General features: G+C 42.8%; 1 protein-coding gene and 1 pseudogene across 9 annotated transcripts in view; one reads left to right on the forward strand and one right to left on the reverse strand.

Moving 5' to 3' along the window:
- The window catches only part of INPP4A (inositol polyphosphate-4-phosphatase type I A), a 128971-nt gene that overhangs the window by 42032 nt on the left and 73092 nt on the right, over positions 1-13847 (forward strand). The window lies entirely within an intron of this gene.
- LOC136328867 (signal recognition particle 19 kDa protein pseudogene) lies at positions 9479-9834 on the reverse strand (annotated as a pseudogene).

A 13847-nucleotide genomic window follows, 5' to 3' on the forward strand; every position in this document is an offset into this window, starting at 1 on the left:
CACACCCTTGTTGTTTTGGCTGGACTAGGGAAACATGGCCCCAGCAGTATCCCAGTTCTCAGCAAGTTTCTGCTCCAGGCCCCATTTCCAAATGCCAGAGGTGTTTTTACTACAGCCATTCTCTGTGTGAAGTATGCAAACATAGAGTTACCAGACCACAGCCTAAGAAGAGGATTAACCAAGCCCTCCATTTCAGCAGACCTCCAGCCATTCTGGCTGGCCACCACCTCCCCTTCCCTGTGTCCCCAGAATATAACTTGGTCTTATTGGAACTGTCCTCCTTTTGTGAGAGAATAGGACCGTGATGGTCACAGTTGTTCTGTTAGTGACTGTTCTTCTTTAGTTCACAGTTTGAGTATGATGAGCTGGCGGGGGGGGGGGGGGTGGCGCCTTCTGCATCCACCCCCACGACCATTCCCACCCAGTGCCCTTGTATCCAGGAATGCCAGTTGTGCCTGGGGAACCACAGCTGGAGGAGGGAGTAGATGCTGAGGGTCTCCCTGACCCAGACTGCTTGGGCCCCCCAGTGAGAGCAGAGCTACATAGCAGAGGTCAGAGTAGACAAGGTGGAATATGAGTCAGGAGGACCTAAGCAACCATTTAGCTCTTGGAGCTTCAGACTCCTGGATCTTAACAGTGGGCTGGAGGGGGAGGTGGTTAACTGCTGTCTGCCCTGCAGCCTCTTATTAGGAACTCAAACTCAGAGTCTGTTTTATAGCCCATTTAGGAGCTGCCTTTGGTCTGCCTTATGTGGGATGTGCTATTTTAGATATTGCTGCCTCTGAAGGATGTGTGTTTAAAGCTAAAATAGGGTGCACATTTAATTTGCAGGTGTTGCCTTTTCTGGACTCAGGCACACTGTGTTTACGTCACAGGACAGCCTCAGGCTGCCTGGACACTGAGGCTGGGTGTGGGGAGGCTGCCCTCCTCACAGTGTGAGAGGAGTGTCTTGCTCGGCAGGCTCATCCACATCCTGAGCTGTTTTCACGGGGCAGTTCATAACCCCAGCTACCTGATGAGGTAGTCATTGCTCATTTTCAGTTGAAGAGAAGGGAAGGGAAGGTCAGAGAGGTCAGGTGACTTGCCCAGATTTTATCCGGCATCCTGTCATGTGTTCTTGTGGCTCAGTATGGTTTTTGCTGTGGGAAGGATTGTCCCTGTGAATGGACCTGTTAGGAACATCCTGGCTGATAGCTTTCCTTATACTGCCAGTGATGAGAGCAGGGCCCACATCTGCACTCCTCTCCTTGGCTCTTGCTCTCTCATGTGGCGCTTAGTGGGCTCTCTGTGTGCCAGGCAGTGAACGGGCAAGGCCACCAGCTCCTGTGCATTTATACATTTGCTCCCTCACTTCTGGGCAACAGTCTTGCCAGAGGTACTCCATATTCAGCCTCTGAATGGCCAGGACACTGACTGCAGCCAGTCTGCCTTGTTTCCCTGGAGCCCTGTGTCTGTCTCCCCAGCCTGTGCAGGGTGAGCGGGCGGCAGGGCCACCCTATGCCGCAGACCCTTCCTGCCACTGCAGTGAGGAGTGTTGTGGTTTGTGCCCAGCCTTTTGCCTTTGCTTTTCCCTTTGTTACGTGTCTGCCACCTTGGAGTGGCTTAATAGTTCAATACTGTGCCTTTTAAAAGCTTGTAAAGTTTAAGTAAAAGCAGTATTAAAAAATGTGGCACAGCCGGTGATGTCAGGGACCTTATTGGGCACCCTTTGCTCTGAAATGTTTCCTGTGCTCTGAAATGTTCCTCCCCTTGTTGCCTCTACTCTTGTAGCTCCCTTGTTATCACATTTGGCCAAGACTTCGAGGGTATGGGTAAAGGTGCATCTCAAGGGGACAGCAGGTTATATTGCTACTGATGACCACCATCAGTGCAAGTCACTGCAGGGCCTTGACAGATGTCACATGTCAGTCTTGCCTGGTTCCAGGTGTAAGGACCCTACAAGGAGGGCAGGTTGGTGGGGGCTTAAAAATGAAAGGTGGAACTCTCTAGACAGGTGTAACTGTCTCTCTGGGAAGGTAGAAAGGGGCCAGCTGTGGGCAGCTATGAGGTGGCCCCTCCACTTGTCATTCCTCCTGCCTGGATGAGGTTGTCTCCCCAGTAAGCCTGTCACACGGGGCAGATGCCAGCAAACAGCAAGTTGTCATTGACAGTGGGCAGGTGTGGCTAACATCAGGGATGTGACCCACAATGACAGATGCCTAATTATCTGTTTAAAAGGAATGCATGGCTTTTGATATCAGCTTAAAAAGTTTTTTGTTATACTTACATTGCTTTTTTGAAAAGAAAAAAAAGAAGTGAAAATATAATACAGATAGAGATTTTTGGATGTACTTTATTATAATAAAAACATTTTAGTTGATACTTTATATGAAAACCACCAGAGGAAAAATAATACAGTGAATGCCCATTTAGCTTAAGACACTTTACTTCCCAATACAAATTTTCTTTTATTATTATTTAGCGCACGTGAGAGACACAGACATGAAAGAAGAGAGATGAGAAGCATCAGTTCTTAGTTGCAACACCTTAGTTGTTCATTGATTGCTTTCTCATATGTGTCTTGACTGGGGTGGGAGAAGGCTTTAGTCAAGTCAGTAACCCTTTGCTCAAGCCAGGTGACCTTGGGCTTCAAGCCAGTGACCTTTGGGCTCAAGCTAGCGACCATGGGGTCATGTGTATGATCCCATGCTCAAGCTGGCAACCCTGTGCTCAAGCTGGTGAGCCTGTGCTCAAGCCAGATGAGCCTGCGCTCAAGCTGGTGACCTCTGGGTTTTTAACCCGGGTCCTCAGCATTCCAGGCCAATGCTCTATGCACTGCACCACCGCTTGGTCGGGTCAGGCACTTCCCAATACAGTTGAAGCTACATGCGCCCTCACTGCTCCCTGGGGTTACCATCACCCTGAATTTACGCTTTATTATTTCCACCCACTTAATTCTTTTTATTTTGTGACCCAGGCCTCATAAATTTTTGTGCTGTGAGATGAGAAATAAGTACTGCCTTATAATTCTGAGTTTCAGTTAGTGATACTGAAGTGTGGAAAAGAAAGGCTCTGAACATGAATCATTTTTGGCAAAACTTACTTTCTCTAAAACAAAGAGACTTTTAGCAGAACTTACTTTTTCTGAAAATACTCTCTATTCCTGGCCTTGAGGTTGGTTTCCCAGACTGTAGCCTTGGGCTAGCTTTGCAAAGTTGCAGGTGCTTTCAGAATGTTTCTCCCTGAATTAACCCTATAGATCAGTGGTCCCCAACCTTTTTTGGGCCACGGACTGGTTTAATGTCAGAAAATATTTTCACGGACCAGCCTTTAGGGTGAGATGGATAAATGTATCACGTGACCCAGACAAGCGTCAAGAGTGAGTCTTAGACGGATGTAACAGAGGGAATCTGGTCATTAAAAAAAAATAAAACATCGTTCAGACTTAAGTATAAATAAAACAGAAATAATGTAAGTTATTTATTCTTTCTCTGAGGACCGGTACCAAATGGCCCACAGACCGGTACCGGTCTGCGGCCCGGGGGCTGAGGACCACTGTTATAGATAAACATTATAAGAAAGCTTGTTTCATTGCTCTGTTTTACTGCTATGCTTTCTCTCCTCCCCATTCCTCAATCAGTATGTAATTCTGCCTATAAAACCTAATTATAAACTGCAGTCGGGGCCGCATTGATTTGAAAGGCTTCAGCCTGCGTGCAGTCGCGCAGCCGGTTAATTAAAGACTCCTTAATTTCTTAATTTGGCTAATAGATTGTGTGTGTGGCAAGACGTTTGTTTCTCTCTGTTCCATTACAACAGTGCTTATGGTCAGAAAGAGCTGTTCTTGAAAATGGGCTTGTGGCTGCTCTGCTACCTCAGGTGGTAAGAGAATGGTTGGGGTCAGTTCAAGGGCCGACTCCTGGTGGATTATGCTCCCTTACCTTCTCTTCCTTCTGCCTGACCTGCTGGGTAGCATGACCTGTCCCGGTCCCAGAGCAGAGCATAGGCTGGTCCCTGTCCACCTTTGCTGCAGAGCTGGCTTCACTCAGGAATTTTCTCTCTGCCCTGAGCATCTCTGTACTGCTTCAAACACCTTGACATGAGCCCTGCTCTAAAAATAGCAGCCCTAGCCAGCTCTCTGTCTCCCCTCTCCTGGGCCTGTCCCATCTTCTTGCCAGCACCCTGCCCCATGAACAGTGGGACAAGGTCACACTATACTGTGCTGCCACACAAGGTCTGGTGAATAGATGGGCTGTGCCCAGCAGACGGATTGCATTTATATTCAAGCTTGTGAAGTCTTCTTTTCACTCTGCCAGGAGCCTTTTCTTTTGCTTACAGAAGTGCTTGGTTCTACCTCACCCCTCCTTTACAGATGTCCCTTTGCCTCCCTGTGTTAACTGAAATATGCCTGGTTCTCCTAGGAGAGCCAGAGGCCTCAAAATAGAGTGAGTCCTGTCTCTACACATCCTAAATCTCTTTGCAGAAGTGGGCTCCAGACCCCCTTCCTCCTTGATTCACAACTGTGCCATCCTCTCCACTTCCTGTCACTGCCCTCTATACCTCCAGGTTACCCACTCTCTAGAGAGGACTGGGTACCCACCTCTGAAGTACTGTCACCTCTGACAACTTTTGTCTGCAGGGGCATCTAGTGTCACTAAGCCCATGCCTCAGCTGCCTGGCCCGTGGTCATTCCTGAAATTGCCCCCAGCCACTGTTGCCCACCCCTTCTGAACTTCTACCTCCCCTCTGGCTGTGCAGCCTTCCCCTAGCTCCCCCTCTCCTTCCTGTCACTTCCACTAAAGCTTCATGTCCAATGGCCTTGAAGTACAGGAATGACCAAGCTCCAGTCACTGCCCTAAAGGACCAATGTGGAGTGTGACAGTTTTCATGTGACCAGGGTGATGGAGGAGGTGTTCACAGAGTACTATGAGAAGGTGGGGTAAGGGCAGGGCATTTGAGGCAGCTCCGGAGGGGAGCTCTTTCTGCAGTATCTGGGGGGTGCAGAGAGAGGAAGTAGCCTGGAGGCAACGTGAGAAGGGCATTGTGGATAAAAAATAAAATCATACTACTTGCTGTGTTAATGTTTTAATATATTGATATTTTCTTCTAGCTTTTCCATTGTGTGTGTGTGTGTGCTTCTATGTATTTATATTGGTGGATCTTAGAATTTACTTTTTCACTTGTCAGGTTCTTATAAACTTCTGATTTCTGTTTCAAATGTCTGTTTAGTAAGTATTTCACCGTGTGATTAAGCCATCATTTACTGTTTCCCTGACCAGCATTTAGGCTGCTATTAAATCTTGCAGTTTATGTTATAAACCAGGGGTCCCCAAACTACGGCCCACGGGCCACATGCGGCCCCTTGAGGCCATTTATCTGGCCCCCGCCGCACTTCTGGAAGGGCACCTCTTTCATTGGTGGTCATTGAGAGGAGCATAGTTCCCATTGAAATATTGGTCAGTTTGTTGATTTAAATTTACTTGTTCTTTATTTTAAATATTGTATTCCTGTTTTGTTTTTTTACTTTAAAATAAGATATGTGCAGTGTGCATAGGAATTTGTTCATAGTTTTTTTTATAGTCCGGCCCTCCAACGGTCTGAGGGACAGTGAACTGGCCCCCTGTGTAAAAAGTTTGGGGACCCCTGTTATAAACTATATAATGGCATGAATAATGCTGTAGGGAGCATCCCTGTCTGAGGTCCTGCCAGGGATCAGGAACGTCCCTGTGGCTACTTATAGCACCCCCCCCCCCAACATGCACACGCAGTGGCAGAGTGAAGTCAAGCTGCTGCACATCAACTGGGGACAGATGGCTGGACCCAAAGGGGAATGACCTCATTCCATGTGCAGTTCTAGCCTTCCCACTTAACAGAGACCATTCTGACTATGACCACAACCGCACAGGGTCCTCAACTTTGCCTGCATGACTATTATCTTCCTTGGAAGGCATATTTTAGATTTAAGTTTAAAAAAATACATGTGTGTGAAGATATTGATGCAGTCTTTACAATATGGTAATTGTGCAGCCTGGTAACAGCATGGAATTTGTTTATAATCTCACACACAAGTGCAGAAGCAGGATGCTACTACACCTTTATACTATACTACCCATCTTGTTGTGTAAACTTTACACACGTAACATAGTGAAGGTGTGGTTATGAATGGGGTCCCACTTTATTTTCCGAGCTTGCTGTAAGGGAACTATGGTAATAATTTCTGCCTCTTTTTTAAAAGTTTTTGTGTTTACTGTTCTTGAAAGCCCAGGGTGGGTGCTGGGGTAAGCTGGCTTCAGGTCAGCCAGTGCATGCCTGGTTGTTCCTCCTTAGGGCCAGCTATTGCTCAGGGGCTAAACCACTGTAGCTCTTCTGGTGAAGGTTCCTCCAGTTTGTTGATTTCAGAGTAGAAGCATCTTATTAATTGATTTTACAATAAGACTTTTGGGAATTTTTTCATTTGTTATTCTTTTAATGGTTAATCCAGAGATTTGTTGTTACCTCTTTTCTTTAGGTAAATCTGTAACTGAGAAAATCGGGGCTGGAAACACCTTGTCTAAAGAACTAAAGTGTGCTTGCTGTTTGCTAACCACCTAAATTGAATATTTCTCTTTTTCATAAAAATTATTTAGGTTTTATTGAATGAGTTACTGTTTATTAAAATGAGGGGAGGAAGGCCTCCTGATGAGAAAGTTAAATTAGAAACAGGGTTATTTAAACATTTGAATCATATCTTAGTGAGGACTTGCCTCATCTGCACAGCAGACCAAGGCTGTTGTCCATGGTCCCCAGCAGATTTCTCTTCCCTGATTCTGCCCTATGGTAAAAGAGTCCATTTCTAGCTTTTTCTTTCTTTCTCCTGGGAATCTTCATGGGGTACGGTAATTACGTTGACTGACCTCTTATTTTCCTGGAGCCTCACTAATATATTATGTAAGCCGAGTTTTACGGAAATTGGCATACATAGCAGGCACTCTCCCAGGCGGTCTGAGAAGCCAGTGTGGCCCTGCGGTGTTTTGGGAAGCAGCAGAGGCGCTGTGAAGTGCTCTGGGTCCCAGAGTCTGGGAGGTTTGGAAATCCTCATCCTTATCCAGGCCAGCCCCTTGCTTCTTTCCTGCTCTTGGTTCTGTTCTGAGAGGGAACACTCCTCAGTCTTTCCCGCCTTTGGTATCAGCCTGTGTATTCCTTCTGCAGCAGGGTTTGTCTTGATGGGCTAAGAAGGAGTAGAAACCATTGACTGGCAGGTGAGCCAGAAGAAGCGAAACCCTAATTAGAACAGTCTGATGCTCCCTGGAGTTGCCCAGAGGCCCTTCATTTGGGGGTAGGCAAAGCAGTCCCAAGTCACAGAGTTTTTAGGTCATGGAGTTAGATTCCTACAGCCGAATTTCATCCAAGTCTAGGAATAGAGGTCAGTTCTTAGAAGGCTAGGTGCATGATGGCAATGCAGCCACTTCTCCAGTGTCTGATTGCTTCACTCCTGATGGCCTCTGCTGGGAGGAGTCTGCTGGCTCTGACCTGGGGCCCTTGAGACCATGAGCCTAGCCAACAGCAGGAGGTAGGCAAGAGGGGAGACTGAAGCCAACACCAGGCTGCCCAGGAATGGATTGGCTCCTGCGGAGGCCAGCGGTAGCTGAGTAGTGCTCTCTGGGGGATAAAGTATAGGTTTTCATTCTTGATCTTAGAAAAATAAATAAAGGCTAGTAGATTCAGAGCTAAGATTATTTTTAAATAAACTTTTAAATTTTGGAATAGTTTCATGTTTACGGAAAAGTTACAAAGATAGTACAGAGTTCCCCTATATTGTCCCTCCTACCAACCTCCCATGTTGTTAACATCTGACATTATCCTGGCACAAGTGGTGCCTGCCTTTTCTTTTTTCTTTTCTTTTTTCTCTTCTCTTTTCTTTTCCTTTCCTTTCTTTTCCTCTTTCTTTCTTTCTTTCTTTCTTTCTTTCTTTCTTTCTTTCTTTCTCTTCTTTCGATAGAGGGACAGACAGACAGGAAGGGAGAGAGATGAGAAGCATCAACTCAGTTGCGGCACCTTAGTTGTTTATTGATTGCTTCTCATACATGCCTTGACCAGAGTGCTCCCGGTGAGCCAGTGACTCCTTACTCAAGTCAGCAACCTTGGGCTTCAAGCCAGCGACCTTTGGGCTCAAGTCAGCGACCTTTGGGCTCAAAACAGTGGCCATCGGCTCATGTCTATGGTCCCATGTTCAAGTAGGTGACCTTGTGGTCAAGCCGGATGAAATCATGCTCCAAGCCAGTGACCTTGGGGTTTTGAACCTGGGTCCTCAGCATCCCAGGCCAATACACTATCCACTGTGCTACCACCTGATCAGGTGCATTTTAAAAAAAATTTTATTTATTGATTTTAGCCAGAGAGGAAGAGAGAGAGAGAGAGACAGGAAAATCAATCTGCTCCTGTATGTGCCCTGACCAGGGATTGAATGGCAACCTCTGCACTTTGGGCTGATGCTCCAACCAAGGGAGCTATCTGGCCAGGGCACAAGTGTTGCATTATTAACTAAAGTCCATATATTTAGGTTGCCTTCATTTTGTTTTTGTTTTTGTTTTTGTTTTTTTAATCTAATGTCCTTTTTCTGTCCCAGGATCCTATCCAGGATACCACATTACATTTAGTCATTTTCTTTTCTCTTGGTTGTGAGAGTTTCTCAGACTTTCCTTGTCTTTAATGACCTTTACAGTTTTGAGGAATAATGTTCATATGTGTATAGAATGCCCTTCATTTTGGATTTGTCTGATGTTTTTCTCATGATTATACTGAGATTATGGGTTTTGGGGAGGAAGACAACACATATGAAGTGCTCTTCTGGTCACATCATGGTTAAATACTGTCAAAATGACTGTCCTAGTTAATGTTGACCTTGATCACCTGGTTGAGGTGGTGTTTGTCACGTTGATCTACTGTAAAGTTACTCTCCCTACCTCCCCTGTAGTGTTCTCTTTGGCCATGATGGGAGCTAGAGTTCACCTCTTTGAAAGGACAGTGGTATTTACATAAATTTGGAATTCTTTTATATGGGACATTTGCCTCTTCTCCATGTATGTGTTTATTTAGTCATTTATGTCAAGATGGGCTCATGGATATTTATTTTGTACTTTGGGTTCTAATCCAGTACCAGGTTGTTAATTTCGTTGCTCAGTTTGTGTCATTGGGAGTTCTTTTTTTTTTTCAGTTTCAAATTTTATTTCATTAACTTAAAAGTGAACAAAATGTTAAAAAAAAAGTGAACAAAATGTGTTTCAAATCTTACTAAACCCATTTATCTGAACAAGTTTACATAGAGGCCAGATATAGGATTTCAAGTAACTTCTGGTAAAGTCCATTGTCCATTTAAAAATAAGCTTCTTTCTTCCACAAAAACTGCATTGAAAAGGTAAAAAATATATTTCTTTTATACTGCAAAAGAACTAGATGCAAACTTCTGGTGTAAATTTCATTGTGAACCCTGATACTGAAGCTGGGAGGCATAAATGTTCATAGTTCGGTAAAATGATACAAAAAGATTCCATTTCTCTCAGATACAAATCAGAAGCCTCCATTCGTGTCTCTTACAGTAGTACCACATACTTGATTCTCATACCAGGTCACTTTTTCTTCTTTCCTTTCCCTTATTTACTTCCCTCTCCTTGTTGAAGACTTTGGCCACCACCTCCTGTTTTTTGTGTTCTTGTTTTTAGTTTAGGAATCATTTCTGCTACGTACAACATTACTGATTTACCTTACTTAGGGGGATTCGCCTGCCCTCCGCGATGGTCTTCTTGTTATTTAAATAAGCAGGATATATACAAATAAACCTGTCCTGGTCCGCTGGGATCTCGCTGCGGGGCAAGCCATCTCCACCCTCGCCCAGTCCGGTGGGACGCGACCACACAGCCCACCAGAAATCGGCTCTCGGGAGTTCTTTCAGTTGGTTCCTGTGCCCCTTTGACATCCCGATTTTATGGGTTTTATTTTTATTTTTATTTTTATTTTCTTTATTTATAAATTAAATTTAATGGGGTGACATTGATCAATAAGAAGAGTACATCGGTTTCAAGTGAATATCTCTATAGCATTTGAACTTTGATTGAGTTGGTGCCCATCTCCCAAAATCAAGTCATTTTCTGTCACTGTATATTTGTCTCTCTTTACTTTGCTCCCTCTACCCCCTCTTCCTGCTACCCACTTTACTTTTATCTATGTCCATGAGTCTCAGTTTTATATACCACCTATGTGTGAAATCATACAGTTCTTAGGTTTTCTGATGTACTTATTTCACTTATAATATTTTCAAGGTCCATTCATGTTGTTGTAAATGGTAATATGTCATCATTTTTTATGACTGAGTAGTATTCCATTGTATATATGTACCACATCTTTATGCAATCCCCTATTGAGGGACACTTTGGTTGTTTCCATATCTTGGCCACTGTGAATAACGCTGCTATGAACATGAGGCTGCATGTGTCTTTGTGTACCAGTGTTTTTGAGCTTTTTGGGTATATGCCCAGTAGAGGGATTGCTGGGTCATATGGTAGTTCTATTCTTAGTTTTTTGAGGAACCACCATACTTTCTTCCATAATGGCTGTACCAGTTTACATTCCCATCAGCAGTGCATGAAGGTTCCTTTTTCTTCACAGCCTCTCCAACACTTGTTACTACCTGTCTTGTTGATAACAGCCAATCTAATAGGTGTGAGGTGGTATCTCATGGTAGTTTTGATTTGCATTTCTTGAATAGCTAGCGAGATGGGCATCTTTTCATATGTCCATTTTTATGTCGTCTTGGGAGAAGTGTCTGTTCAGGTCCTCTCCCCATTTTTTAATTGGATTGTTTGCTTGTTGTTGAGCTTTGTGAGTTCTTTATTCATATTTTGGATATTAATCCCTTATCAGAGCTTTTTTTGTTGAATATCTTCTCCCATTTGGTTGGTTGCCATTTTGTTTTGTTATCAGTTTTTTTTGCTGTGAAGAAGCTTTTTAGTTAAATATAGTCCCATTCATTTATTGTTGCCTTTACTTCCTTTGCCTTTGGGGTCAAATTCTAAAAATGTTCTCTATGGCCAAGGTCCATAAGTTTAGTACCTATGTTTTCTTCTATGTATTTCAGATCTTATATTTAGGTATTTGATATATTTTGAATTAATTTTTGTGAATGAGGGAAAGGTGTAGTCAGGTTTCATTCTTTTGCATGTGCCTTTCCATTTTCCCCAGCACCATTTATTAAAGAAGCTTTCTTTTCTCCATTATGTGTTCTTGGCTCCTTTGTCAAAGATTATTTGTCCATATAGATGTGGTTTTATTTGTGGGCTTTCAATTCTGTTTCATTGGTCTGTATGTCTGTTTTTCTGCCAATATTATGCTGTTTTGATTATCGTGACTTTATAGTATAATTTGAAGTCAGGTAGTGTGATACCTCTGGCTTCATTTTTTTTTTCTTCTCAGGATTGTTTTGGCTGTATCGGTTCTTTCATAATTCAACATGAAATCTGGTGATTTTTTCTATTTATTTAAAAAATGACATTGGGATTTTAATGGGGATTGCATTAAATTTGTATTTGCTTTGGGTAATATGACCATGTTAACTATGTTGATTCTTTCTATCCATGAACATGAAATATTTTTCCATTTCATTGTCTTTTTCAATATTTTTAAATAATGCTCTGTAGCTTTCAGAATATAAATCCTTCACATCTTTTGTTAAATTTATTCCTAGATATTTTATATTTTTTGTTGCAGTTGTAAAAGGAATTTTTTCAATTCCTTTTCTGAAGTTTCATAGTTGGCGTATAGGAAAGCAGTAGACTTTTGTACATTGATTTTGTATCCTGCAACTTTATTGTATTTGTTTATTGTTTCTAATGGTTTTTTGGTGGAGTCTTTGGGGTTTTCTTTATATAGGAGCATGTCATCTCCAAAGAGTAATAATACCTTTACTTCTTTCCCAATATGGTTGCCTTTTATTTATTTCTTTTGCCTGATTGTTCTGTCTAGAAATTCCAGTGCTATCTAGACTAAGAGTGGAGAGAGTGAACAGAGTGGAGAGAGTGAACATCCTAGCTTGTTCCTGATTTTAGAGGAAAAGCCTTCAATTTTCACCATTTAGTATGATATTGGCTGATGGTTTGTCATATATGCCTTTATTATGTTGAGGTACTTTACTTGTATACTCATTTTATTGAGTGTTTTAATCATAAGTGGATGTTTATCTTATCGAATGCCTTTTCTACATCTATTGATAGGTTCATACGATTTTTGTCCTTTGTTGTATTACATATGTTGAATGATCCTTGTGTTCCTAGAATGAATACCACTTGATCATGATGTATTAATGTGTGGTTGTATTCGATTTGCTAGTTTTTTGTTTAGGATTTTTGCATCTGAATTCATTAGAGAATATTGGTCTCTAGTTTGTTGGGTTTTTTTTTTTTTTTTTTTTTTTTTTTTTTTTGTGGTGTCCTTGCCAAGCATTGGTTTCAGGGTTATGTTGGCCTCATAAAATGTGTTAGAGAGTATTGCTTCTTCTATTTTTTGGAAGACTTTGAGAAGGATAGATACCAAATCTTCTTTGAATGGTAGATTTTCATTAGTGTAGCCATCTGGTCCTGGTCTTTTATTTTGGGGGGAGGTTTTTGATAGTTGTTTCTATTTCCTCACTGTTTATTGCACCGTTTAGTTGTGACTCATTCAAGGAATATTGTGTAGTTCTAAGAAGATATTCATTTCTTCTAGATTGTTGAATTTGGTGGTATATAGTCTTTCATAGTATTCTAGTATGATCCTTTGTATATCTATGATGTCTGTGGTAATTTCTCCTCTTTTATTTTGGATTTTGTCTATATGAGTCATTTTTCTTTTTCCTTATTGAGTCTAGCCAGAGGTCGGTCAAGTTTTGATCTTTTCAAAGAACCAGCTTTTTGTTGTATTTTTAAAATTTATTTTGTTTTCTATTTTATTTAGTTCTATTCCAATTTTTACTATTTCCTTTCTTCTGACTTTGGATTGCTTTTGTTCTTCTTTTTTGAATTCTTTAAGATATAATGTTAGGTTGTTTACTTGGGATTTCTCTTGTTTCTTTTTTTTTTTTTTTCATTTTTCTGAAGCTGGAAACAGGGAGAGACAGTCAGACAGACTCCTGCATGCGCCTGACCGGGATCCACCCGGCACGCCCACCAGGGGCGACGCTCTGCCCACCAGGGGGCGATGCTCTGCCCATCCTGGGCGTCGCCATGTTGCAACCAGAGCCACTCTAGCGCCTGGGGCAGAGGCCACAGAGCCATCCCCAGCACCCGGGCCATCTTTGCTCCAATGGAGCCTTGGCTGCGGGAGGGGAAGAGAGAGACAGAGAGGAAAGCGCGGCAGAGGGGTGGAGAAGCAAATGGGCGCTTCTCCTGTGTGCCCTGGCCGGGAATCGAACCCGGGCGCTCCGCGGGATTTCTCTTGTTTCTTGATATAAGCCTGTAATGATATACACTTCCCTCTTATTATTGCTTTTGCTGCATCCCAGAAGTTTTGATATGCCATGTTGTCATATGTCTCATTTGTCTGTATATATCTTTTGATCTCTGCTTTTATTTTTTCTTTGACCCAGTCATTTTTAAGAATTATGTTGTTTAATGTCCACATTTCAGTGGATTTCCCCTTTTCCCCCTCTTTTTTTTAAGGTGAGAGGAGGGGAGCTAGTAAAACAGACTCCCGCATGCCCCCTGGCTGGGATCCCTTAACCAGCAACCCTATCTGGGGCCAATGCTCAAGTGCTGAGCTAATTTTAGTACCTGAGGCTGATGCACTCCAACAGAGCTATCCTCAGCTCCTGGGGGCTGACACTTAAACCAGTTGAGCCACTGGCTGTGGGAGGGGAAGAGGAA

The sequence above is a fragment of the Saccopteryx bilineata genome, chromosome 3 (assembly GCF_036850765.1).
Source record: "Saccopteryx bilineata isolate mSacBil1 chromosome 3, mSacBil1_pri_phased_curated, whole genome shotgun sequence".
Classification (NCBI taxonomy): domain Eukaryota; kingdom Metazoa; phylum Chordata; class Mammalia; order Chiroptera; family Emballonuridae; genus Saccopteryx; species Saccopteryx bilineata.